General features: G+C 40.7%; 1 protein-coding gene across 5 annotated transcripts in view; it reads left to right on the top strand.

Moving 5' to 3' along the window:
• Positions 1-27,547, top strand: part of DLGAP1 (DLG associated protein 1) — a 634,484-nt gene that overhangs the window by 124,264 nt on the left and 482,673 nt on the right. For 3 of the 5 annotated variants that reach the window (XM_048840361.2, XM_048840359.2, XM_048840360.2), the window contains exon 2: positions 6,493-6,641. The exons of 1 other annotated variant lie outside the window; for it this stretch is intronic. The gene's annotated coding sequence lies outside the window, so the exon portion shown is untranslated. Of the gene's footprint in view, positions 1-6,492; positions 6,642-7,051; positions 7,304-27,547 lie in introns of those variants that run through there. One more of the 5 variants, XM_075125298.1, reaches the window with a different exon arrangement.

Below are 27,547 nucleotides of genomic sequence, written 5' to 3'. Positions count from 1 at the left end.
TAACATGATTAAACAGTGTATACACGTGCATGTAGTTTTGCTCAATGGGTGTGAAATCCAATTAATATTTTAGCTAGAACAAAGCTTTTCTTCAGTTCTAACGCAGGGATTATAACCTGTATTGTTGCCTTTAGTGTTCACACAGGCATTAAGCTTTTTGAGTTAGCAAACGTAGACGCATTAAAAAGTAATCTGATGTCTGTGAAAATGCACTGGTCTTTTTGGCAGGTATATTGGACAACCTATGAGCTGTTTGCGTCAGAAAAGCCTATTCACTGATGTAGTTCATAGCTGACTGAGGGGGATAAGAAATCATGCCTGCAGTGTGAGTGGCAGTAGCAAGCAGTGGTGATTCATTCTCTTGATGCTGAAATTGCCAGCATCCAGACAGAAACTATTAGTTTTGAGCAAGAAATATTTTATCCAATAGAGAATGTAGGCATTATAAACTATTAATCAGGACATCTGTCCTGAAAGTGTTTTTAATTTGCAGATTTAGTGGAGAGGGAATCTCAGATTAGTCTATGAAGTGACTGAAAGCGGTAGATTGAACTACAGATTTTTAGGAAATTGCACCTGAGGACGTTTGTCTGTAAATGCTAATGAAACGTTTCCTATTTGTGTGGCTTAATGTTTTATTGGAATGACATCTTTCCAGTACAGATATAAAACAGCCAGTTTAATTTGCTACGTTTTTTCTACAGAAATAGCACCTGAGGCTGTTACTTTGCTAAATCTCATCCATTAAGCAGGGTCAACCCGAGTTGCTAGTTAGATGAGAGACCTCAAAGGAAAACACAGATGCTGCAGGTAATCGTGTTGGTGATTCAGCTGGTAGTATTCTTTCCTCTGAATCACTACTGAACCATTCCCAAACTAGGTGTTAGGGACATTACAGCTATTATCTGGATGAGCCATAAAGCTGATTTCCTGTTCACTTATGGTCATTACATAATAATTCAAATGGTAGGAGGCCCCTTACTTCTTGGCTCAGTTCAAATTCCGGATATCTAAATTTCTCCTAAATACTCTTTACTATTGGTTCTGAATTATGGCATGTGGTACTGCTGCGTGTTAATAAACTGCTGCTGCCTTCCACCTTATAGGAGGGCTGCATTTCAATGACAGGCGCCATGAGCCTTGAATAGATTTTTGTCAATCAATTGGTGGCATTTTCAGGTGGGTTGGAATTGTTGTGCCTACATAAGTCTTGTCACTGTCGTGACTTTTTCTGAATTACGTTTTGACACTGAGTCACAATTGCAAAAGAAATGCTGCCTCAGCCCTGATATTGTCATGAGCTCGGGAACGGTGTACCCCCACTGAAGTTAATGCGGTTCCATGCAGGCTCAGGGGTCTGCTCAGATGGAGTTTATTGCAGGTTTGGGACCTTGATTGCTAGGAGGAGAGAGAGAGAGAGAGAGAGTGAGTCCCAAAAGTTCTTTGCAAAGTAGCCATAAACAGTGGCATCTGTGCTGCACAGAATGGAATGCACTGGAAACAGCTCTTTAAATTGGTATCATGAGCGATGAGGATATAGGAAAAAAAGAACTGTAGAAATACAGAAACACATTTTTAAAATTTATGAATGAGCTTTTAAACACTACAGAAATGTAACCCTAAAACTCACAACTATAATTGCTGCTGTGCTATTGCAGGTTATGATACATTGTACTGTGTCCGTTGCAGTTCTTAAATATAGATATATACAGTAGGGGGCTGATTTGCTGCTGCCTTGTGTCTTGTGTAGTTATACCTGGGCAAAGAGGTATAAGATGTTACCAATCTAATTTGGTAGCGTTTTGCACCAACTCTAGACAAGAATGCATGTGTATATGCATGTCCAAGGAAAGAATCGGTATCAAATCTATGCATAAACTGATACCATGACACAAGTATTTTCATCATATTCATTAACGTTGAAAATATAAATCTGTGTGTGATAGCTGTTCGCCTCTCCTCTGTTTACTCTTGTTAAACCATTTGCAGAACAGCCTCAAAGTTTTTGAGTTTACCACTCTGTGAGTCATAAACTAACAAATTATTTACAGCCAAACTGTTACAAATATGCTCAGAGTAGGCTTTCTGTGTGCTCTTTATGGATTATTATGTGATTAGATAATCTGTTTTATCACAAAATTAACCCAGCCTGCCATTGACTTTTGACTTCGTTCCTATGGATATGTGTTTTGGTTCTAGTATTATTATGGAGATTCATATCTTCATAGTGACTGATTTAGCAAGAGAAATACAATCAAGAAGTGAAAAATAACTACAGCTGTATGGTATTCTGTTCAAATAGATTGTTTTTCTATTATGTATGTAAAATAGAACTTGAATCTGTAGCTGTGTTTTTACTGGAAAATTCATAACCCATTTTCTGTGAGAATAGAATGAAAAGACAAATGCTGTATAACCCAAAGTTGAATTTTCACTTGTCTCAGACTGGGGTGCTTGCTTTGTGTGTTCAGAATTTTTCTGACAAAGTCCTTAAATTCTCCCAAACATCTGAATATAACTGATTCAGAAATAGCTGTGTGATTTAAGGAAATGTGTGCGTGCTGCCCAGACAGTACATACTATGTGCAGTTGTGTAATTATTTCTGCATCCTTCCTTTAATTGAGATTCCATCTATGATCATGGTGTAGTGCTTGCTGCATCTGCCACTGATTGTAGGAAAGCCACATATGTTATTTAAATAATTAGATCAGACTCTGTTGTTCCATTTAGGCAGAACCTGGAACTATGAACTGTGCAGAATCCTCCCTTCCCAGAAAGAATGAAGTGTCAGAAAATTTCTCCTGGTGCTAACTGGTATGCAGAGGACACACATTCACCGCCACAGTTCTTCAGAAGGTGTAGCATACTCCCACAGCACAACTGGCCAGCTCAGCTGGGGAATTGTGGAAAAGGCAGTGACGTGGCCAAACCCTTCCCTTTGGGTTTTTTGGTCCCCAGAAGATGCATGGAGGGAACAATCTCTATGCTCCAGGGAGGCCAGGAGGCCCAAATGCTATACAGAGACACAAGAAAAAGGAACTCCTGACCCCTCTAGCCTCAGTTGTACATTCACAAAGAAGACTTACGCAGTCTGGCCCATCAGTATTCTCTACATGTGGCCCAGTCTGTTGGATGAAACAGGAGTGCTCCCTCAAGATGTTTTTATGTTGAATGAAATCTCATCGGGGACAGCTTTTAAAGATAAAGGGTGAAATCCTGCCTCATTGGAGTGGATGGGAATTGTTCTATTGACTTCAGTGGGGCCAGGATGTCACTAAGCTCCTTGTGTCCATAGAAAAGTCCTGTATCTCATGAATTGCTTTTATGGGTCTGTTGTTCATGATTTGTGGTACTGTAGCTTATGTTAAGAACAAAACTCCAAAGTGAAATTCAACTTTATTTGCTTAAGTTTTACACTCGGCAGTAGCATCTTTGCTGATCAAGTTCACTTTGCTGATGTGCTTCCAGGCAGTTTCACAACTAGAAATGTGCAGCGAGCTGAAATACTTGTGATTGACTGAAAATTCCTGTTAACTTCTGTCAAGGTTCCTTCCCCACTCTGAACTCTAGGGTACAGATGTGGAGACCTGCATGAAAACCTCCTAAGCTTACTTTTACCAGCTTAGGTTAAAACTTCCCCAAGGTACAAACTATTTTACCTTTTGCCCTTGTACTTTATCGCTGCCACCACGAAACGTCTAACCGGTATATTACTGGGAAAGAGTCCGTTTGGAAACGTCTTTCCCACCAAAATCCTCCAAACCCTTACACTCCCTTTCCTGGGGAAGGTTTGATAAAAATCCTCACCAATTTGTATAGGTGAACACAGACCCAAACCCTTGGATCTTAAGAACAATGAAAAAGCAATCAGGTTCTTAAAAGAGAATTTTAATGGAAGAAAAAGCAAAAGAATCACCTCTGTAAAATCAGGATGGTAAATACCTTACAGGGTAATTAGATTCAAAACATAGAGAATCCCTCTAGGCAAAACCTTAAGTTACAAAAAGACACAAAAACAGGAATCTACATTCCATTCAGCGCAGCTTATTTTCTCAGCTATTTAAAGGAATCGGAATCTAGCGCATATCTAGCTAGATTACTTACTAAGTTCTAAGACCCCATTCCTGTTCTGACCCCGGCAACAGCATCACACAGACACAGAGAGAGAGGCTTTGTTTCTCCCTCCTCCCAGCTTTTGAAAATATTTTGTCTCCTCATTGGTCATTTTGGTCAGGTGCCAGCGAGGTTATCTTAGCTTCTTAACCCCTAGAGGTGAAAGGGTTTTTCCTCTGGCCAGGAGGGATTTTTAAAGGCGTTTACCCTTCCCTTTATATTTATGACAACTTCATTTTTGGGTTGTTTATTCAGAAAACTTTTAAAAATGCACTTCTGGAAACAGTGCAGTGCTGCCATGTTTGCTGTTAAAACAACAAATAAAAAAACCTCCACCTTTTCCTCTGGTGTAAATGGAAATGGGACACTTGATCATTTGATCGGAAGAAATTCATGTGTGTGAAAACTGTGTAACTCCCTTTTATTTTTATGGGATGAGCAAAAGTGTATGGAGGTGGAGAGGACAGGTGTATCTATGAAGCAGTAGAAAGTTTAGGAATATTGCCTTTCATTGAAAATGAACGTGGTGAATTATTATTTTCATTTTTTGAAGGAGACAGGAGAGTAGCTGTAAGAGATACCTTTACCAGAAATGTCAGGTTTCTTTTTTACATAGATACATTGTGTATTTGGATTATCAATCAGAGAAGGTAGTTATGAGGGTAAAACTAAGCAGCCCAGAATGTAGTAGGGAGAGGTTCTCAAACTATGGTTTGTGGAGTACTTGGTGGTGGTTTACAGAGAGGTGGCTGGTCATGTGGTCCTGATTCTTCTTTCAAGCCACTAAGTCACATAAAAGACAGATAAATACACACTTACTACTTTCCTGATATTATTTTTCCATGTAAGCAACTACTGTGGTTGCCTTAAGGACATTATATGTGGGAAAGGAGATGATTTGTGGCCCTATCTTTGGTTCGTGCTATGAAATATTTAAGAACTCTTGTAGTTATGGATGAAAATGTCATGAGTTCTGCCTGGACTAGTTCAAAGTTTAGAGATTCTGAAGCAAGGGCTCTCTTTGGCTACAGTCTTTTTGGCACAGGGAGATGGGTGAGGAAATCGTATTGCATGAGCCTTCTCTCTCACACGCTGATATGAATTGCTAGTTTCTTTGTGCCTCTTGATATTGGGTCTGTTTTCATTAACTTTCCTTTCATATTTACATTGTTTCTATTTATGTCCTCTTATCTAAGTTGGACCAAGAACAGGAAACTGCCATGGATTATCCATGCCATTAGGAAGAATTTTAAATGCTATAATTATTCTTCTTTATCAAAGCCCATTACTTTGAGTTGCTGGATGCTGCAGCTAAAAATTTATCCAAATTGCTCTTTGTTTCTTCCATTCCTGCAGTGATTATTAGCAATTTTAAAAAATCTGACAGGAAACCTAAATATCTATATTATATGGTTGTTTAAAATGTGTTGAGTATGCCATCAGCAAAGGAAGAAATATCCCAACTAATGAATGAAGTATGAAAGAAAGAAATTTATCCACTGCAGTCAGCTGCTGTCAGTGTGGAATGTGTAACACAGATTGAGCAATGAATAGATTGGAGAAAGAGGGAATGATTTTTGGAAGGGGAGGGAGGGAGGGCTAGCTGTTCTTTAGAAGACAGAATTGTTACAGACAAACTATCCCTTTTTATGTGCAGCTTCAGTTAATCAAATGCTTTGCAGCATCTGCTGATTTTAACAACTTCAGTGGTCAGTGATGGATAGCTGACTCGCTTCACTGTGGTTTTCCTACCCTACCTGCTGTCTGCTTTGCTGTGTATTGAACTCAGTTTATGGATGTTCTTGGCAATACCATATGATTTTGGCAGTGTTCAGTGATGTCTAACAGTAATGTGCTACCTCACTCTTCCTAGTTTTTCAGGAGCCTTTGTACAAAGTTATTAGTTGCAGTTCTAGAGATGTGCACCTGCTAATCTCTTCGTTTTCAATGAAAGGCATTATTCCTAATCTTTCTGTTGCTTCATAGATACACCTGTCGTCTCCATCTCCATACCGTTCACTAAGAATCCTACCACCTTTTTTATTATTTGTAATGGTAACAAATAAGGGCTTTGTTAGTGAAATGGCTAGATACCATATGATGTGTATAGTATAAACACCTAGATACAATCAAATAGATTCTTAATGTCAGCCGGGAAATGATTAAGTGCATCATTCAACTTTCACAAGTGTCTCTTGCTTTGCTAGTTAATTAGAAAGTCTTAATTACTTTTCAAGAAATATTCTTCTGTAATGAGGAATTATATATATCTCAAGGGCTTCTTTTCACAGTTTCAAATAAGATTTTATTAATCTAAAATCTGTAGCTCTTCAGTTGACTTATATTTGTTTGTCTTTTTTCTTTTATTCCTTTGGCAGACAAAGTTCCTAGGAAATCGCAAGAGTCATATTGTTCAGGATTTCAAAGAGCCATCATTTATCTTTGTGGATACAAGTAACCAACAATGGTGCCCCAACAATCAGTTCAAGCTTCTTGAAAAAAGACTTCTGTACAAACGGCATGAAAGGTAACCCAATCGCAGCAGGAGCCCTGGCGTACATCAGTTCTGCTTAACATTTTTCTCCCCCACCCTTCTTCCTCATTCAGACCTCCTAATTCTCACTCTGAGGAGTAGTTAATCAGACTGGCTAATTCCAGGATTCTGACTAAAAAAGGATTGTTTCTGCTCTCTGATATTTTTCTAGGTAGAAAGCAGCTCTTGAAGACAAATGGTGGATGCCTCATATTTGTGCTCCTTGCAGTGGAAGGCTGTTGGCTTTAGTCAGTGTTTTTCAAGAGGTATAGAGTAGTAAGCAAACAGAGAGTGGTGAGCAGTGGTTGGAGATGTACTCTTCTGAATCTCTGTCTGCTATGGAACTATCATACTTTGACTTGGCCAGTCCTAAGGCATCTGAACAGTTTCACAGAGATGGAAGTCTTTGACAAAGGAGCCATTACAGAAGCTGTTGCTTTGACAAAGATCTTCTGAAATGAAACGTGAATGCCCAGGATTAGAAAAACCCATTGCCTTGCATTGAGTTAATCCCCACCTTTCAGATGCTGGGAATGTTATTGGAGTCCTATAACAAAAAAGAATCTTACACCACCCCCCAAACTGTTCTGCATTGCCAGGTCAATGAACAGAAGTAGTCAACATAAACCACGTTTTCTGGTCGCTACCCACAACATGTAAGGATTCAGTTATAATGAATAATGTTAACAATATTTTGATAATGAGCAAAAAAGTCTTACCCTCTGACAGACATCCGAATTCTCACAATGTACAATTTTTAAAATTCCAACAGTTAGTATTTTTCTGCTAGTAATAGAACCCAAGTAGTTATGAGACTCTGAATGTGATCTTTTTTCAGGCTAATTTTAATTTATTAGAATTTGGAAACTAATTAAGAGGTTTGCTTGAAAATAGTTCCGTTTCTTTAAAAAACAATTAAGCGTTACTCAGGGTTTCTGCACCAGATTTACACTTTTTCCCCCATAGGAAACAAAGAGGCTGAACATCTGCTTTAAATGCAAAATGGAGCCTAACATTCAGTGGTGTTGCTCCTGATGCAATTTTACCCTTAAAGAACTCTGAGCAGATCTACCTCCGAGAGATATTTTTAAAAAATCCAGAAGACGTGGAATATGACAGATTTCAGAATGTTTTATATAACTTTCAACAAGAGGCAATTTATAGCAACCTTAGATTTATGTAACTTCTAACTCTGATTTTTAGTGGCATAATTTAGAGATGCTGTAGTGCTTTCACTATAATTTTAAGGAATATGTAATCAGTCTATCTAATCTGTTTTAAGCATTTCTAAGGACTACATCACTATAGTTTCTAGGTGCTAAATCTGAATACAACTGACAGCTTGCCATACACTTGTATTATACAGAATACCAAAAAGGAAAATGTGTGTGTTTGTTTTCAAAGACAGTCTGCTTACTGCAATCCTGGGTTCCAGAATTGTGCCATTAGCAAAGCCTATATTAAGGAATCTGCATTCATTGTGAATCTCACTCTTTGGTCTGGGGGAAACTCAATTTGTCCTGGAAAAGTGATGCTTTTGGTTTCTGGAGGCCAGGTACTTATTGTCATAGTCATACAATACTCAGGAGTGTCCAAAACATCAAGCAAGGGTGATTTCATATCATCTTAGCTGAAAAGTGATCTGCACTTGCAGTGGCCTGGATTTGGAACATAATGAACAATACGAAATTTTCAAATGAAGAATAAAATATATCTAGGAGAAACCTGCAGTATGGCCTGGTACCTTTTGTATGCATATAGCTGGAAGTAGTTGAACAATCTTGAATAATTTATTCATTGAATTTTCTGATATTATTCAAATAAATTATTCAGATATTTTGCTCATTATTTTCTCGGCTTATAGAGATGGGTGAATAATTCATGAACATTTTCATTGAATGGTTTAATCAGGGAAGCTTCTTAATAAATATTTTCATTATTCGTTCTGTTCTACCTATAGCAGCATCTGCCCAAACCCCACTCTTAGACATGCAATAAATATACACTACTTCGCAATTGTAGGAATTTTGTTATTTGCTGTACGGTAGGATACGCTAGATGTCTGGGTCTTGGGAGAGGCAGGAGATCAGTGGCAGTTAGAAAGCTGTGGGGCTCCAGGCCGGTGAGGCAAGGGCTAACAGCTGGAACATGAAACACCTGAACCCTGTGGGCCTTTCAGGAGGCCAGTTGGAGCATATAAGAGGAAGTGCAAGCTAAGAGCATTGGACTGGGAGTGGTTAAAAGAACAGCAGCTGGTCTGCATCTCCAGGAGTCAACGCTGCTAGTGTCACTGGAAGCCTGTTTTGTTTAGAGTGCATATATTTTCAGCCTGTTTTCTCCCCCATGACATGACTGAAAGTGTGAATAGTTGTGACCTATGGTAATGAACAGAGCTGAGTGGACACATCATAGCAAATTGTATACTTGAGAGTTCAGCGTCTCTTTCTGCTTGTCACTTATTTGAATGTATTTGTTCAGATTTTACTGAAAGGTTATTTTGGGCCAGATAGTGCACTGGTCCTACTCTTCCTCACAAGGGAACAGGAAGAAGTAGGCACTTCACCCTCAGGGCCCCCCTCCTTGCACAGTTTGCATTAGGCTTCCTAGATTGCTGCTCTTTGGAGCATCGAGGCTGTGCCAGAGATGTGCCTCTCTTCCCGCCAGGAGCAAGTCGCCAGGAGGGCCAGGGAGTAGTTGCCATATAAACATACCAATAGTAACATTCCATTTACTGGTGTGTAATTGTCTGCCATCACTGCAGCCTTGAACACAGTGTAGTTGTGAGTGTACAGTACGTCCTCATTGCAAAAGCTGCAGTCAGACCCTTTCTGATTCATGTAACTGCTTCTTGGCCGTGGCGAGAGGTTTTGAGAAAACCTTCTCCCTTTTGTGTTAATAAGCAGTGCCCTGCATAATGTTAATTAGCTGCCTTCACTGATGTAGTCTTGCTAGAGTCAGTAAAAAAATTATGAGTCAGTCCCTCCCCCTATAATAAATTTGGATTAAAAATGATGCGATTTAAAAAAAAATCTGAATCCTGTTCATTTGCCTCTTGGATTTTGACCCTTCAGGATTCACGTGCTCCAGCTTTTCTCCACAACCATGAGGGCTAGAAACATTTTCATTTTTTTAAATGTAAGCTGAGATACTCCCCTAATGATGTGATTCTAAAGATGGTGGAGGTTTCAGAAAATGTCATAAGGCTCATGGTGAAATTGCAAGAGTTGGGAATGCTGCTTCTGATCAGCACATAGTAAGGTGTAATGGTAGCAAAGGAAGGAAATATGTCTGTTTGACCAGGCATGTTTAGGCCTAAACAACAAGGGCCTAGTAATCAAATTAGTACCAGAATAAAATTGTCTTCACCACCAAGACCTTCATCTAGTCAGAGGCCAGAATATTCTGCTGCAGAGCAATGTTAAATGTTTTTGTTCTCTTTGAAAAGGGTGGGGGAGGCCTACCTTTTGAGTTCAGAAGATGTATATGTTGTGTGGTTAGAGAGAGCTGTCAGTTTGCTATTATCTGGAGCAGAAGGGTCATCTGCGGATGAAAGGGGATACATAAGGATGCTGCCACATTGCTCAAAATAATTTACATCATGGGGAGTATTTAAAGGAAAGTATCACTAGTATTCGGCAGGAAAGAACAGCACAGTATTTTGAGTGAACACATTTCCACTCTGTCACAGACTTCCTGTGTGACCTCAGACACATGTAAAATTTATTCTGATTGACTCTCTCTCTTTCTCTCTCTCTCTCTCTCTCATTAAGAATAGTTTATTCTTATGGATTAGTCTCCCATAAAGAAACTATTATTTCGGTGCTAAAACATTATTTATGGCCCTTTTTTGTTTTATATTTTAAAAAAACTATTAAACACAACCTCAGTGAATCTAGACAAGTAGGAAATTCCCAGGGTGGATGGGGGAGGGGAGGGGAAGTGCAAACAGCCATGTGTGATTATTAAAGTATGGTAGTTGACAGATTTTTAAATAGTGTAAATTAAAATACAGGAGAGAGACAATGATATACAAAGAGTGAGCAGATAAGACTGCCTATTTACCACGTTCCAACAAATAAATACTTCCTTGACTCCTTTAGTGTGACTTCTGTTGCTTCATTTCTCTTATTTAATATATGTTGACATCTGGTGTGAAACATTGCCTCTGTTAGAAAAATTTCTGATTTTTCTCAGCTTTGGAAAAAGCTGTGCTGGAAGAAGTTGTCTTTTAATCCCGCATTTCGACTACATAATATCTTTATTGTAAGTCTCCCTGTATGAAGTTGTATATATTTAAAAATGGGGAAAATGCTCATTTTATGTGTAACAAGTGTAGGCCAGTACCTGCCAAGTCTGACAGTAGATAGTATAAAAAGGTAGCATGCTAATACCTTAATACCAAAGTGATGTTACATGTCTGAATAACAAAATTAAAATGAGAAGCTCATTTTGTGAATAAAAGATAATTTAGGAAAGATTTACATGATGTTGTTACAGCCATTAGAATTTCAATATTATTGGCTTGGCCAGCCAGCCTTAAAATGAGGATTTAATTTCTGTTCCTCTTTGCTGTAGGGTTGTTACAGAGTTTGGTTTGTACCTTTTTAGTTGCAGAGCAGAACTTTTTTGTATGACAAACAAATTAACGCAAGTGATGCCAACTATTGGTTGTAAGTGGAATGACAAAGTTTGCAGACTTTACCAGCAATTTTAAAGAAGTTATTAAAGTGAGATATTTCTTGGAACGATTTTGTTTCCTATCTGACTGATGTGTAGCCCATGGCTTTTCTTGAGAATGTGATAGATAAAAATAGTACCTTTCCTGTGAAATAAATAAGGAGGATTTATTCTAAAATTTCACTGATAAAAAACTGTGCAGACAGGTGCTCTTTGCTTGTTTCGAGAAGATATTCGGTGTTCACTTTCAAGCTGCAACAGTTTAACTGGGAAATGTGAAACAGATCTCCTATTCTACTTAGCGCTTGGAGGAGGGAGTCCCTCACCCCAAAGAGTATTAAATTGTTGGGTGTTGATTCTTGTTAAAGAAGCAGCTTTTTTTTAATGTCCTTGTGATAGGGCTCAGCTGGACTTACAGCTTACAAGAAGTGGAAGGTTGGACATATGACCAGGGAAGAGTATAAAAATATTGCTAGGGCATGTAGGAATGTTATCAGGAGGGCCAAATCGCACCTGGAGCTGCAGCTAGCCAGAGATGTCAAGAGTAACAAGAAGGGTTTCTTCAGGTATGTTGGCAACAAGAAGAAAGCCAAGGAATGTGTGGGCCCCTTACTGAATGAGGGAGGCAAACTAGTGACAGAGGATGTGGAAAAAGCTAATGTACTCAATGCTTTTTTTGCCTCTGTTTTCACTAACAAGGTCAGCTCCCAGACTGCTACGCTGGGCATCACAAAATGGGGAAGAGATGGCCAGCCCTCTGTGGAGATAGAGGTGTGGTTAGGGACTTTTTAGAAAAGCTGGACGTGCACAAGTCCATGGGGCCGGACGAGTTGCATCCGAGAGTGCTGAAGGAACTGGCGGCTGTGATTGCAGAGCCATTGGCCATTATCTTTGAAAACTCGTGGCGAACCGGGGAAGTCCCGGATGACTGGAAAAAGGCTAATGTAGTGCCAATCTTTAAAAAAGGGAAGAAGGAGGATCCTGGGAACTACAGGCCAGTCAGCCTCACTTCAGTCCCTGGAAAAATCATGGAGCAGGTCCTCAAAGAATCAATCCTGAAGCACTTGCATGAGAGGAAAGTGATCAGGAACAGCCAGCATGGATTCACCAAGGGAAGGTCATGCCTGACTAATCTAATCGCCTTCTATGATGAGATTACTGGTTCTGTGGATGAAGGGAAAGCAATGGATGTATTGTTTCTTGACTTTAGCAAAGCTTTTGACACTGTCTCCCACAGTATTCTTGTCAGCAAGTTAAGGAAGTATGGGCTGGATGAATGCACTACAAGGTGGGTAGAAAGCTGGCTAGATTGTCGGGCTCAACGGGTAGTGATCAATGGCTCCATGTCTAGTTGGCAGCCGGTATCAAGTGGAGTGCCCCAAGGGTCGGTCCTGGGGCCGGTTTTGTTCAATATCTTCATAAATGATCTGGAGGATGGTGTGGATTGCACTCTCAGCAAATTTGCGGATGATACTAAACTGGGAGGAGTGGTAGATACACTGGAGGGGAGGGATAGGATACAGAAGGACCTAGACAAATTGGAGGATTGGGCCAAAAGAAATCTGATGAGGTTCAATAAGGATAAGTGCAGGGTCCTGCACTTAGGACGGAAGAACCCAATGCACAGCTACAGACTAGGGACCGAATGGCTAGGCAGCAGTTCTGCGGAAAAGGACCTAGGGGTGACAGTGGACGAGAAGCTGGATATGAGTCAGCAGTGTGCCCTTGTTGCCAAGAAGGCCAATGGCATTTTGGGATGTATAAGTAGGGGCATAGCGAGCAGATCGAGGGACGTGATCGTTCCCCTCTATTCGACATTGGTGAGGCCTCATCTGGAGTACTGTGTCCAGTTTTGGGCCCCACACTTCAAGAAGGATGTGGAGAAATTGGAGAGAGTCCAGCGAAGGGCAACAAAAATGATTAGGGGTCTGGAACATATGAGTTATGAGGAGAGGCTGAGGGAGCTGGGATTGTTTAGCCTGCAGAAGAGAAGAATGAGGGGGGATTTGATAGCTGTTTTCAACTACCTGAAAGGGGGTTCCAAAGAGGATGGCTCTAGACTGTTCTCAATGGTATCAGATGACAGAACGAGGAGTAATGGTCTCAAGTTACAGTGGGGGAGGTTTAGATTGGATATTAGGAAAAACTTTTTCACTATGAGGGTGGTGAAACACTGGAATGCGTTACCTAGGGAGGTGGTAGAATCTCCTTCCTTAGAGGTTTTTAAGGTCAGGCTTGACAAAGCCCTGGCTGGGATGATTTAACTGGGAATTGGTCCTGCTTTGAGCAGGGGGTTGGACTAGATGACCTTCTGGGGTCCCTTCCAACCCTTCTATTCTATGATTCTATGACTACACTAATCAAGCTATTCAGGATTTCTGGTAATTGTTCTTTGAGGGCTTGCATATGTCTGTAGAGGTGTGTGAACAAAAAACATATCGTCCACGCGATGGCAGTGTAGAGATGTGTGAACAAAAAGCGTATCACCCACATGCTTTACCTAGTGGTACTTTTTTTAGTCGCTTGATGCTTACATTTTTTATTCTCTTCCTTTATTTTTTATTTTATTTCAAACTTTAGTTTTTAGTAGTATTTTCCAGCCAGGAGGGTCATTGTGCCCACCCAGTACTGGGAGATCCTGACTACGGTTCCCAGATTTCAAATTTACTCAGGCTGCAGAGAGACTGTGCCAGTCAGTGGCCCTCAGTTGCACTGTCTCAAGTGCTTGTGTAGGGTTGTTTAAGATCAGTTTGTCCATTAGCCTAGTTGTCATGGAATCAAGACCGGGAGAAGGAAGTTGAGGGAGGAGCATCTCCGTTACATCTTGGTTGAGACTGCCCTTAGGCTGGAGTTGGAACCCCATTGGTTATCCATGGGAGGTTCTTTGATTCCTTTCCGAAATGCTTTGCCCAGCTTTTCTGCAGACAGGAGATGTGGGAGATCCCTGGCACTGGCACTGTCTTCTTTGAGGCCCAAGGCTTCAGAACAGTTCTGGCCCCAGAAACACAAGAAGAAGGTGGCATTGGGCACTTCAGAGTCCAGAATGCAAGACTCCTCTACAGAAGATTGTTCAGGTACTGATGGTAGCACGAGCCCTTTGGCTTGCTGCTCCCATGTACAGGCTCATACAGAGACACTGAGACATCAGTGCATCAGTCCTCCCAAGGACTGGCAAGACTGGCTACCTCTTCAGCCGCAGTGGAGCAGTCATCCCAAATCACTGCGGGACAGCCACCCATATCCGTACTGACTATGCCAGAGGTTTTTGCTGTGCCCAGGGACTTGTTATGCCTGTTGTACCACCTTCACTATTGCTTCAGGTCGAAGACTCTCGACAGCACAGATACTGAGATCATCTGCACAGGAACGCTCTATTCTGGGGTCACCAGCTTTGGGCTTGGTACCACCTCCTTCCATTTCTTCTGGTCCAGAACCAGTTCCTCCACACTGCATGTGACTGGTGGCTAGGAAGCTGCCCATACTTTCTCTAGTGCCACATCCCTGTTGCAGATCTAGATCTCAGTCACCGAGGTCCCCTTCCAGTACTGCACCACCATAGATTTCAGAATACTCTGTGTCTTCATCAGACTCTGAGGTAGGTTGTTGAGTATCTTAATACTGGGAGTCTAGAGTTTCCTCCCAATCCACTTCCCACACTTATCAGCATGGGTTTGAGAAGAGCTTAACCAGGGATTGGGATGCTTGGACCAGATATGCCTGGGGTCCCGGTACTGTTCTAGCCCCATCAATGGCCCTGTTGGTTGCCCTTTAGGATGCCTGCAGCATCCAGCTCTATATTGCCAATAGCTCATATGAGTTGATCCCCCAGAAGTGAGCTATCTCCTGCCAGTACCAGGAGACTGTGATGGTTGATACCAATCAGCCTTCAGAACCTCAAGCTCAGGATTTACCTGCTCTGCTCTGAATTGCAATCTGCCCTGGTACCACAAGAACAGCCTTGAGAGCTAACTCCTTTGCCTCCCCCTTATGCATCCTCCTCATCATGCATCTCTGACTTTAAGGCATTTCAGAAGCTCTTCAGGAGAATGGCAGCTTCTCTGGGCATTCAAGTGGGGCTAGTGATGGAGAATACCCACAAGCTGACTGACAGTCTTCATCCTGTCATGGTAGGAATGGTAGCCCTGCCTATCAATGAGGCCCTTATGCAGCCAGCCAAAACACTGTGGCAAAATCCTTCCTCCATTCCACCTATGGCCAGATGAATGGAACATAAATACCAGCTTCTGTCCCAAGGGTTTGAGCAGTTTTATTTACATCCCACACCTAGCTTATTAGTAGTGGCCATGGTGAATGAGAGGAGTTGGCAGGGCTGGGCTAGGGCTACCCCCAAAAATAAAGATCCCCAAAAGCTCAAACGTTTGGTAGAAAAAAATATTCTGCAGTAAGATTACAACTCCGGATCACCAACTATAATACTCTGTTGTCTCAAGGTCTGACCTCTCTAACTGGGAGGCAATGTCTCATTGCAAGCAAGCTGCCAGAGGGTTCTGGAGAACAATTGCAATCACTCATCACCCAGGGCTGCCTCATGTCTCAGTCAGCTCTGCAGGCTTTTTTGGATGCTGCAGATTCCACAGCCAGGTTTGTGGACTGCCCATGAGGGCAAGTTACACATAAATGTATTTGAGTTGCATGCAATATTCCAGGCATGTTGGTTGTTCCTTCTTTACATTCAGAGCAAAACTGTCCAATTATTTGCTGACAACATCACAGCATTGTCTTATGTGAACAAGCAAGAGGGTACCAGGTCAGACAGTCTCCGTCAGGAGGCAGTCAAGTTGCAGAATTTGTGCATTCAGAGGTTGGTCACACTCAGGTTATCTCACTTGCTGGGGTTCAAAATGGCCTGGTGGACTGTCTGAGCAGATCCTTCAATTTAAACACATACATGGGGGGTTTTCTATTATTGGTGGATCTGTTTGCAGCTGGGCAGTACAGGAAATGTTCCTGGATCTGTTCCAGGGCTGCTTGGACCATGGACCAATATCAGACGCTTTTCTATTGCCATGGGACTACGGTCTGCTGTGTGTATACTCACCAGTATCCCTCATTCCCAGGGTCATCCTCAAGCTCAAACAAGACTGTGGCAGAATGATCCTTTATAGCTCCAGCCTGGCCCAGGCAGACTTGGTATTCAGTTCTGTAAAAATTATCCACTCGATCCCTTGTTGTTACCATTAACCAGAGACTTCATGACACAGAGCCAGGATCCTGTGCTGCACCTGAATCCTCAAGTGCTGCATCTCACATCATGATTGATCAATGGTTGAATGCAAATGTACATTGTGTTCAGTAGCAGTCAAGAATGCTCTCCTTAATAGCAGAAAACCTCCACAAGAGCTACTTGCCTGAGTAAGTGGAAGCATTTCTCTATCAGGGCAACTTCCCATAATGTGTCCTTGGCTCAGATTAAGAGTCAAACAATCTTGGGTGATCTGTTGCACCTTGAGAAATCAGATCTAGCCATCAGCTCTATTCGGGTGCATCTCAGTGTTTCACCCTATAGATGGGTAGACTGTGTTCATTAACCCTAATATGACCAGATTCTTGAAAGTTCTAGATAGATATCCAACTTCTTCTTGGGATTTGAATTTAGTGTTGTACGTTCTTATGGATCTTCCTCTTGAGGCCCCAGCACCATGCTTGCTCCTACATCTGTCAGTGAAGGTAGCTTTCTGAGTGGCCATCGCCTACTCTCCAAGGAGAATTGAGAACTGAATGCATTGGTCACTGATAACCATATACAGTTTTCTTCAAGGACAAGTTTCAGCTTAGACCACACCCTAAATTTCTCTTAAAAAGAGACTTCCACCTGAATCAGTCTGTATATCTGAGTTTCTTCCCAGATCTTTATTTCTTGTGCCAAACATCTGAGAGACAAACCAGTCATGACTCAGAGATTCTTGAAATGGATCACCACCTCCATCACAATATATTAGACTGTCAAAGGGGTAATACCTCCTGACAAATTCACAGCATGCTCAAGTAGAGCACATTCAGCCTGCGTAGTGTTTGTGGCACAGAATGCTCTGATTATGGGCAGCAACATGGTCTTCTCTTCCAACATTCACTAGAAGTTATGCACTATCTCCTGCACTGCAGGAAGAGGCAAATGTAGGTAAAGTGGTTCTACAACCCCTCCTCCAGTGTGGACTGACCACTTGGGATAACAGCTTGAGAGTCACAACTAAATGAATTTGTCTGGTCTAACTGCAGTGGTATCCAGGGAGATAAGAGGTTTATGAATTATAGTTCTATCGTGTAAGTTAAAATGGAGAGAAAGTTTGCAATGTGATATATCACATTTGGAAATCAGAAAATGTAAGCCTTGAGTCAGTGGTCAGCTTGTATCATGCAGCCTGTGACAGAATGCAGGTAAGCAAACAGGTAAGTTTGCACTCTCACATCTGAGTGATCAGTTCCCCTTGAGAAAGCTGATGGGGGGTCATTAGACAATCAGGCTGGCCGGCTGGATGGTCTAAAAAAAGCCAATTACCCCATCAGTCCAAGGCTGATAAAGAGGCAGGAAGGAAGTGCCAGGAGGAGAGGGAGGGCAGACCAGGACTAGTTGAGTTCAGAAACACGGAGGCCTCAAGGGAGGGAGACCTCACTTCCCCTCAAGAGTGCTGTTGGTGCTGTACATAGACTGTTGTACGGGGATTGTTGTAGAAATGGCAGAGGGAACTTAAGATAAAAGAATGAAGTGAAAGCACAACCACTGCAGTCCTTGCAGTTTCTGTGGGGAGAAGGCGGGAGAGGAGCTACGCCCTGTGGCACAACTATTTCTGTGTGTGTATTTAACATGTACTGGTAATATTTAATATTATCATTGTTTAAATAGCATTCAGAGTAACAATAGCATTCAGAGCATGTATTAATAGTCCCATGGAAGGTGTAAAAATAATGGAATTGGGTTAGAGATCGCCTAAGGTATGTCTACACTGCAAGATAAGGTGTGATTGTAGCACAGGTAGTCAGTCATACATGTGCAAGCTTTAATTTAGCTAGCCTGGGTAACAATAGTAGTGTAGATGTGGCAGCATGGCTAACAAACTGAGTGACAGGCTCCTTAGTAGCTTATACTCTGGTGGCTATACCATGGTGAAGTACATGCTGCCATATCAACATTACTGTTATCCGTACTAGCTAAATTAAAGCTTCCATGTGTCTACAATCATAACTTCACTTGAGACATACCCTCAAGGGCTTTCAGAGGGTTATGGAGTCTCCATTTCTGGGGCACTGGATTAAAGCGACACAATGTTGGTAATAAAGCAAGACAATGTTGGTATCATGTGCAGGTAGCTTGAATAAAATGAGTTGATGGTTTGACTCCATTAGTTGTTGGACAGTTATTCACATCTATAAATATGCCTATCACAATTGGCTCCTTTCCCAGCACAGTGGGCAGGCATTGAACACTCATAAAAATTAGCCTACCTTCTTGTTCGGAGCTGGTCAAGTTTGAGGTACATTGGTGGGATGTTTTTTGAAAGTTTGCACTGTTGCTGCCCATGGTATACCTGTCTGAGGGAAAACAGAGAGTGTCAGTCTCTCGGATTGCCAATCTGCCAGTCTCTCGGATTGTCTTTTAAATCAAGGAACGGTGGTAAGTAAATATCACTTTACTAATTTTTACCCCAAAAGTGCTAAGCACTCCACAGGACTAGCTTTCAGAAGGCACCCTGAAATAAGAACAATTCCAGTTTAAGATCTTTGGGGTTGCCATTGTTTAGGATGATCTTGTTCAGGCCTTCCCCCCACACACATCCCCTCACTCGATACCCCTGAAAGGGAAGTCTGCAATCTCTGATACACCAGTCTAGATCTATTGGGTCCTAAACTTGTATCATATAAATCACAGGAAGAGATACCATAGAGCTACACCGAAGATTATTACACTGTGGACTCTTGTTTTTCTTTGATGTAACAATCAGTTCTCATCCTCCCTCTCTGAGCTGATCGCAAAGCATGACCCTGCCACATTGTTACTTAAGCAAAGCTTTTTTCAAAAACAAGTTAAAAAGAAACCAAGAAAAAGAGTGAACAAGGATTTTGAAGTGTCAGGACATTAGTTAGTATTTACTTATTTTTGCTTCGTACAAATGTTAAGGTGGGAAGATATCAGTTTTCCAAAACCTTTTTTTTGGGGGGGGTTGAGGGTGGGGGATGGGGTGGTCAAATAACAATTTGTGTTGACTAAACAGTCTGGATAAAGAAAAGTGACTTAGTTTCAGCAGAATGAATAAAGGGGTAATATATAAACAATGATACTGAAATAGGTCCTTCTGGTCTTACTCATATTATCAAAATAGTTATTTATTTTTTTGTAATAGTAGTATTTTTAATTGCTGTGCTCAACATAAGCCATTTAAAGGGAATTAAATTGTAAGGTGCATTGGCTATATTTAGCCATTTGTCTCATCTATAATTACGTTATTGAGATTGCTTTGTAATCTGTTGTCGCCACTAAATATAGCAAAACAAAATAAACATCTGGTGAAGCGTTAAGCACTGAGATCATATAGCCCATTATGTATTAGTAAATTATAAGTAATGGAAAAAACCTCCAATCATTGGTCCTACTATAGGATTACCTCAGTGAAAGGCATTTAATAAACTAATGAAGATCTAATTTGTGCAGTTCTTCTTTGTACAGTACCTTTCTTGTAATTAATAATTAAATCACCCCCATTTACTCCCTCTGTATTAATGAAACACAGTGTAGCAAAGTAGTTGGAAATTGAAGTTGGAGGGGATATAATGAGATAACACTAATTGAAAAGCATATTAACAACTCTATTTGTACTGTAGTTCAGCACAGTGATACAATAGCCTCTTGAGCAATTTTTTTTCTTTTTACTCCTTTATTCCAAACAAATACTCCTCCAGCCTGACCTTTGAAAGCAGCCCAGATTCTCTACAAATGAATTCTATCAGAGCTAGTCAGATAGTGTAAAACCTTATTCACAAACAATTAAATGAATTTGAAACTTGGTTGTGATTTAGCCCATTTATAACACTTGATGGCCTGAAAGACTATTTCATTTCCATGCAGAATTTTGAGGGGACCCCAAACTGAGAAGAAAAGCCAAAACCTTGAAAACTTTCTCAAAAATGAAATTTCTGCAATATTTTGCTTTAGAAACGTTCCCTCAGCAGGAATGTTTTGGTGTTTCTGAAACAACATTCCTGGGAGCCCCAGCTCCACAGTAGCCCACCAGGCAAACTGTCGAGGAACCAGAGAGCTTGGGGAGTCCAGCACCCAAAATCCCTGACTGGAAGGTTGCTGAGCAGCCAGCAAAGCAAGTGGGTAGGTAAGTGTCAGGAAACCAGGCAGGTTTCTGTCAGAAACCTTCGTGCTTTCCTTCAAACGATTCATCAAAATCCCCACAGAAATGTTTCTCTTTCAATAAATCAACATTTTCTGCCCAGCTCTATTCCTGAATCTTCATAATACTTAGGTTTAGTTGGCAAACATTTGTGCCAGTAGTAAATTTTGGGGCCGTATCCAAAATATTGCTCATCCAGGTACAAAAATTGTTTCATGATGTAACTAAGTTTGTTTCAGTGGAAATATGGTTTAAAACTTTGTCATCTAATCAAGGAATGGGAACAGCACTACATGATTTAAGTGACCAATCAGAAAGATTGAGTAATAATTTCCTTCCAAATATTGAATCACTGACTGAATACTCACTACAAATATTTTTTGACCAATCCAGAGTTCTAATTTATTTGTAAAATGTACTCTGACAATTTCAGACAACAAGTACATTTGTAAAAATCGTGATCTGTGGACAATTTGTACTCAGAAAATATAGGGGAAAACTTGGAATGCCATACTGAGCCCACGGACGGCAATGGCAGAAGTCCCATTGGCTTCAAAGAGGTCAGGATTTCACCCTTGGTGAATCAATTGTACTCAGTAAATAGTAAGACCAGCTCAAACCAGTATCTCATTTAACGAAATATTTTTTCCTCTGTAATACTGGCCAAAAAAGTTAGAAAATTAGAAATTTCTACCAAAAATTTTATTTTGGAAAATTTGTGAAACATCTATGGAAAAATTTCTGTTACCTGGTGAGGAACATAAAGGAGTGTATGACCTGGTGAGAAGTGAGAGAACTTGAAAGGTGTAGTTGGGATAACCTTTGTTGTGGTAAGGGGAGGCCAGGTCGAAGGGGATTGAAATTCAGTGTAGATGCTTCCTACAGTGACAGAAGGGATTTTTCTATTGTTGTAGCAACTCCACCTTCCTGAGCGACAGTGGCTAGATTGACTGAAACATTCTTCTGTTGACCTCGCTGCGCTTACGCTGGGGGTTAGATCTGCCTAGCAACAGCACTCCATGATGTGATAAACTTACATACCATAGCAGTGTAGTGATGTCAACGTAACTTTTAAGTGTAGACCAGTCCAACAACCAGATGAGATTCATCAAATTTTTTTCTTAAGGCCAAAAGGAGCCATTATGGTCATCTAGTCTGATCTCCTGCATAACACAAGCCATAGGACTTCCCTGAATTAATTCCTGCTTCATAGCTGTGGTTGAACTAGAACTAAGGTGGCCACTCTCAGATTCCAGGAATACCAAACATTCTGGTATTTCTGGAAATGGTATGGCCTTGCCCTTGCTGGTGTGTTTCCCCTCCTCTGCCTCTCCCGAGCATGACCTCGCATGCATGGTGTGTGCAAGGTCACAGTGCATGCAAATTGATGCTGCATGGAGAGGCACAGTTTTGGAGAGTATGCCACACCCCCTCAGCTAGCATGACTTTATGCGCACGGTGTGTGCAAGGTCACTCTAGCAGACAGAGCGGTGCATGCTTCATATGGCACCCACCCATCTGATAACAGACAAGACCACTTCTGGTTGTTTCTCAGTTCTGGAAGAGCGCCAAGCGTTAGAAAAACAGGACTATCCAGTTTAAACTGGACTAAGGCGATCTTTAGAAAAATATCCAATCTTGATTTAAACATTTCTAGTGATGGAGAATCCAGCAGAATCCTTAGTGAATTGTTCCAATGGTTAATTATTCTCTGTTAAGAAATTGCACTTTATTTCTAGTTTGAATATGTCTAGTCTCAACTTCCAGCCATCGGAGTTTGTTATCTTTGTCTGCTCCCTTGAACAGCCCATTATCTAGTGTTTGCTCCCCAGGCAGGTAGTTACAGACTGTGTTCAAGACACCTCTTCACCTTCTCTTTGTTAAGATAAATAGATTGAGCTCCTGCAGTTTTGCATTATAAGGCATGCTTTCCAATCTTCAGTCATTCCTGTGGTTCTTCTCTCAACCCTTCCCAATTTTTTAACATCCTTCTTGAAGGCTGGCAAATGGGAACCAGGGCAGTCTACCCTGCTCCTCCCCCATTATTGGCAAGTCTACCCCAGACCATGGTCCTGATCCAGCAAAGTACTTAAACATGTAAAACTTGAAGCGTCTTAGCAGGGGTTCTGGAACAATGTGTATGTTGGGGGTGCTCAGAGCCATGGAACCAAACTGTAAACCCTGTCTATGATGGAAATCATTTGAAGCTATGGGTTGCAGCAGCATCCCTAGTTCCAGCACCTATGCATGTGAGTAGTCCCATTGACTTTAATGTTGTTGTTGTTTATGGTGGTTTTGAATTACAGCTGCTTCTGTATGCCCCATTCAGAGACTGAAGCCCCCATTGTGCTAGATGCTGTACAAGCACAGAGCCGGAGATGTTCCCTGCACTTAAGAATTTACATTATAAATAGACAAGTCAGACAATATTTTTACCTCTGTGTTTGGCACTGGTGCAACCTCTGCTGGCATATTGTGTCTAGTTATGGTCTCCACAATTCAGGGAGGATGTTGATTTATTGGAGCGGGTTCAGAGAAGAGCCATGAGAATGATTTTTTAACCATTAGAAAACGTGCTTCATAGTGATAGATACAAGGAGCTCAGTCTATTTAGCTTAACAAGGAGAAGGAGAAGGGGTGGCTGGATCAAAGTCTAAAAGTACCTATACAACGAAGGAATATTTGGTAATGGGCACTTCACTTTAGCAGACAAAGATATAACAAGATTTGATGGCTGGAAGTTGAAGCATGATAAATTCAGACTGGAAATAAAGTGTAAATTTTTAACAGTGAGGGGTAATGAATCATTAGAACTATTTACTAAGGGTTGTGGTGGATTCTCAATCACTGGCAGTTTTTAAATCAAGATGGATATTTTTTTTAATGATATGCTCTAATTCAAAAGGAATTATTTGTGGAAATTATTTGGCCTGTTACACAGGAGGTCAGACTAGATGATCACAGAGGTCCCTTACGACCCTTGCAGTCTAGGAATCTGTTAATCTATGAATCTATAATAAACAGATGGCATACAAACAAAATGTTAAGTACAAAACTTGGTGGTATGTTTTATTGTTTAATTCCCCTAAACTAGTCCTTTATCCCCTTTATCCTGTGTACGAGTGTTCCAGTGCTGATCCATAGAGTCCTTTCTTCAGACTGCCCACATCTATCTTACTTAAGCACTTTGCAGGAGTGGGTCCTTTGTGCCTACTTCAGCCCCATGCTAGCCTTTGAGCATGTGTTCCCTATTGTCAGCATTCATTGAGAATTCTTTGACATTTGAAAATTACTCTATGGATAGGCACAATGGGAATGTACCTTTACCTATGCTGGTTCTCTGTTAGGAAGAAAGTTAAAATTATATGATGTCTGTTTTATATTCATGTCTCTATTGGATTTGCTGTTACCCTTCATAACTGGACTCTTCCAGTAGCTTGCTGACTGAGATCTTTGAAAAGACCACAATGAAATAAGCTTAATTTTAGAGCTCAAATCCTTTCTATGAATGTGATGAAAATGTTCAATATCTCGTAAAGGATTTCTTTCTAGTTAGAATTTTTGCAGTTATTGTAGCTGTCCAACTTTCTCAACTTGGTCTTTGTAAATTCTGTTTCAGAAATGATTGCTGAGTTACCAACTATATTTCTGCAAAAACTTCTATGGTTGACTCCATTCCAATAACAGTAAAATATTGTAGAAGAAAAGGAGAGTGGTTATTACATAATCCAGATATTTTCAGATTCTGTGATGCTGTTATTGCAAAAATGGTTATACAGAGAGCTGGGACCAAAACTGATTTATACTGAAAATAAAATAACCATTTTACAATAATGTGAAGATTCTTGAGTGGAAATAGGCAAAACCCTGGATTCAAATACCTACAAACTTTAGGATCTTTGAAATCTAGATCTTAAACTTTGCAGTTTAAAGATCATCTTTATTTCTGAGTGACTAAAACCAACAAAAGCTAGGAAATTCAGCTTGCTGACTCTTTGTCCTTAATACTGCAGTGGGTTTGGAAAATTTGTGTTTTTTTCCTTATATCTATAGAACAGTGGAACTACTTAACTTCTGCTTTCTTTTTTATGGCATATGAGAATATATGCTATTTTCTTGTTGTCATAAGCTTTTTTGATCCTGTATATCCTTGGCATAGTTCTTGTTAGATGTCTGATGTTTGTGTATATTGTAGGATTTTGCATAAACTGTAACTGTTTACTTTTATTTTCTCAGCAGCAGCATCATGGTGGCAAGATATTTAAAACACAAAGGATATGCCTCCCATTGATTGTTAATTGTAAAGGAAATTATTTTAGCTGTGCACTTGTGTGTTGTGTTGAAATACACCAAATTTGAAGGTGTATAAAGGGTAGCTCTGATGTTATGTCCAAAGGAACGTGTGTAACAAGGATACCCGAGGCTCCTGAGAACATTTTTGATGCACAATAAACACACTGTGTAATGTGCATGTTTATGTCAAATCCATACTATGGAGATATTAATATGTGGGACGTAGTTCCAGCTTTGTAGTAGTGTAAAGGAAGTTATTTCAAGATCCATTGATTAGTATTTAAGCACATGTTTAAGTCAAAGGACTTAAAATTAGGCGTAGGCTTTGGTGAATTGGGGCCTTAATGCATATGGTCATATCTTTGTAAAATGTCTTACAGAGAGTGGGTGGCGGGGGTTGGTTTTTTTTCAGGAACTTAGGTGAATTCCATTAAAAAAAATATTAAGTGGAATTGATCACCTTAAGTGGACAAGAACCCTGTTATAAATAATTTAAAAACTATTAGTTGTAAATTGGATATTTCAGTTTTTTAAAATATACATAGTCAAGTAAGGGATAACTGTCTGAAATGGCTTAAATGTTAAATATCAGCTTTTTTCCCTTTTGTTAAAATATGACACAACTACTTACAAAAGAGAAAAACGTATATCTTTTAATGGTGCTGCTAATGAATAAAAATCAGATCCTGTGTTGACAAGCATGTACACCAAGTTTCAGTAAAAATGAATTCAAGTAGCTTCCTGTGTGTTTTAGACTAGATGACTGAGGATGTTGCATGCAACCATGTCAGATGTGATTTTGTGATATATACTAGAAATGCTGATAGAGACTTAGCTGTACCAGACCATTCCTGATTGTGACTAGAATTAAGTAATAAAGCATGACAGAGAGAGCAATTCTAGGCAATTTTAGTTTGTTTGAGGTGGTTTTACAAGACAGAATGCAAAAAAATCAAGAGTCTAATTCTGCCAGCCTTAGGACATGGCTACACTTGCAGATGTAGAGTGCTTTGAGTTCAACCAGCCTTCGTAGAGCGCAGTAGGGAAAAGCGCTGCAGTCTGTCCACACTGACAGGCTACAAGCGGACTGGCATGGCCACATTAGCAGCTCTTGCAAAGGCCACAGAGAGCAGTGCATTGTGGTAGCTATCCCAGAATGTAAGTGGCTGCAACGTGCTTTTCAAATGGGCGGGGGGGGGGTGGAGTGTGACAGGGAGTGTGTTGTGTGTATGTGGGGGAAGAGAGAGTAGGTTTTGAGGGGCTGAGAGCATGTCAGCATGCTGTCTTGTAAGCTGAGACAGCAGCAGACCACCCCCTCCCCCCCCAGCCTCCCTCTCTCTCTCACACACACACAGCATTCCACACTAATGGTTGCTTTGTCTCAGAGCAGATAAGCATGCCAGCTGTCAGAAACAGAGCTTTCAAAGGGCATATCGGCATTCCTACAGCGAGTTCAAAACAATGAGAAGAGTGGCCACTTGACTTAAGGGGATTATGGGACGTTTCTGGAGGCTGATCAGAGTGCAGTAATGCAACACCTCGTTCCCACTGATGCCCGGGCATTTCAGCCAAGGCACAACAAGCGTTAATCTTCTCGCCGAGGTGGAATACCAGAAGCGCTCTAGCCATGGAGTCAGAGCACTCTACGTGTCTTGCAGTGTGGACGGATAGTGAGGTAGGGCACCCGGGCTGCTTTAATGCACTCTAACTCGCAAGTGTAGCCAAGCCCTTAGTAGTTCAATCAATCAGTGTGGGACTATTTACATAATAAAGCACGGTTATTCACTGTGAATAACCTGACAGAATTGGGTCCCAGGTGATTTGAAACTTGAGAATTACTTGACCACCTGAGAATTTTTGTTCTATTAGTATTATAAAGTGGAACTAACGCATAATAATAATAATGAAAAGAGATCTCTGTATTCATTACGTTTTAGTGTATGATATTATTGACAGCCAGCCAGAAATCTCTGCTGATATATAATGTAATAGTCATTCCTTCTGGCACCAAATCCTTTTGCATTTTAAAGTAATTAGTCACAGGTAAGGTTGCTAGATTAAGTATACCAAAATGTGGGGCTGTGTGCTGATACTCTCCAAAGGGAGAGATCCCCCTAAGGAATTTTTCAGTCCTTCCAGATAACTTGTCAGCATTGAAAATGGAAGTTGCAACCCTGATTCCTCAGGAAAATAATGACTGTAGAATGAATGTTTCCACTGCATTGCCTGCAGCATCTTCTGCATTGCTTGTTCTAAGTAGGAAAGCAGTGAGCATGAAGAATGTGAAATACCACATCAAAAATCTGGAGTTCCTCTACAAATTCTGGATTTTTTTTGACTACCTTCTTCAGACACATGCCTATGTACTAGTAAAATTCAGCTAAAAAATTCTACCGTTGATTTGTTGTTTGATTTTTCTCTTTTGTTGTGCACAGACATACGTTCTGTATAATATTTATGTCAGGACATCTCTGTCCTTTGGAACTATACTGCATATAAAATCTATTCTGGCATTTTCACATTTTGAATGATGCATGATCTTCTACAGCAACTAACTTTATTGGCTGATTTTTATTC

Source organism: Caretta caretta, chromosome 2, assembly GCF_965140235.1.
Source record: "Caretta caretta isolate rCarCar2 chromosome 2, rCarCar1.hap1, whole genome shotgun sequence".
NCBI classification, from domain to species: Eukaryota; Metazoa; Chordata; order Testudines; family Cheloniidae; genus Caretta; species Caretta caretta.
Note: the sequence above shows the minus strand (reverse complement) of the source record. Positions and strands in the feature narration are given on the sequence as shown.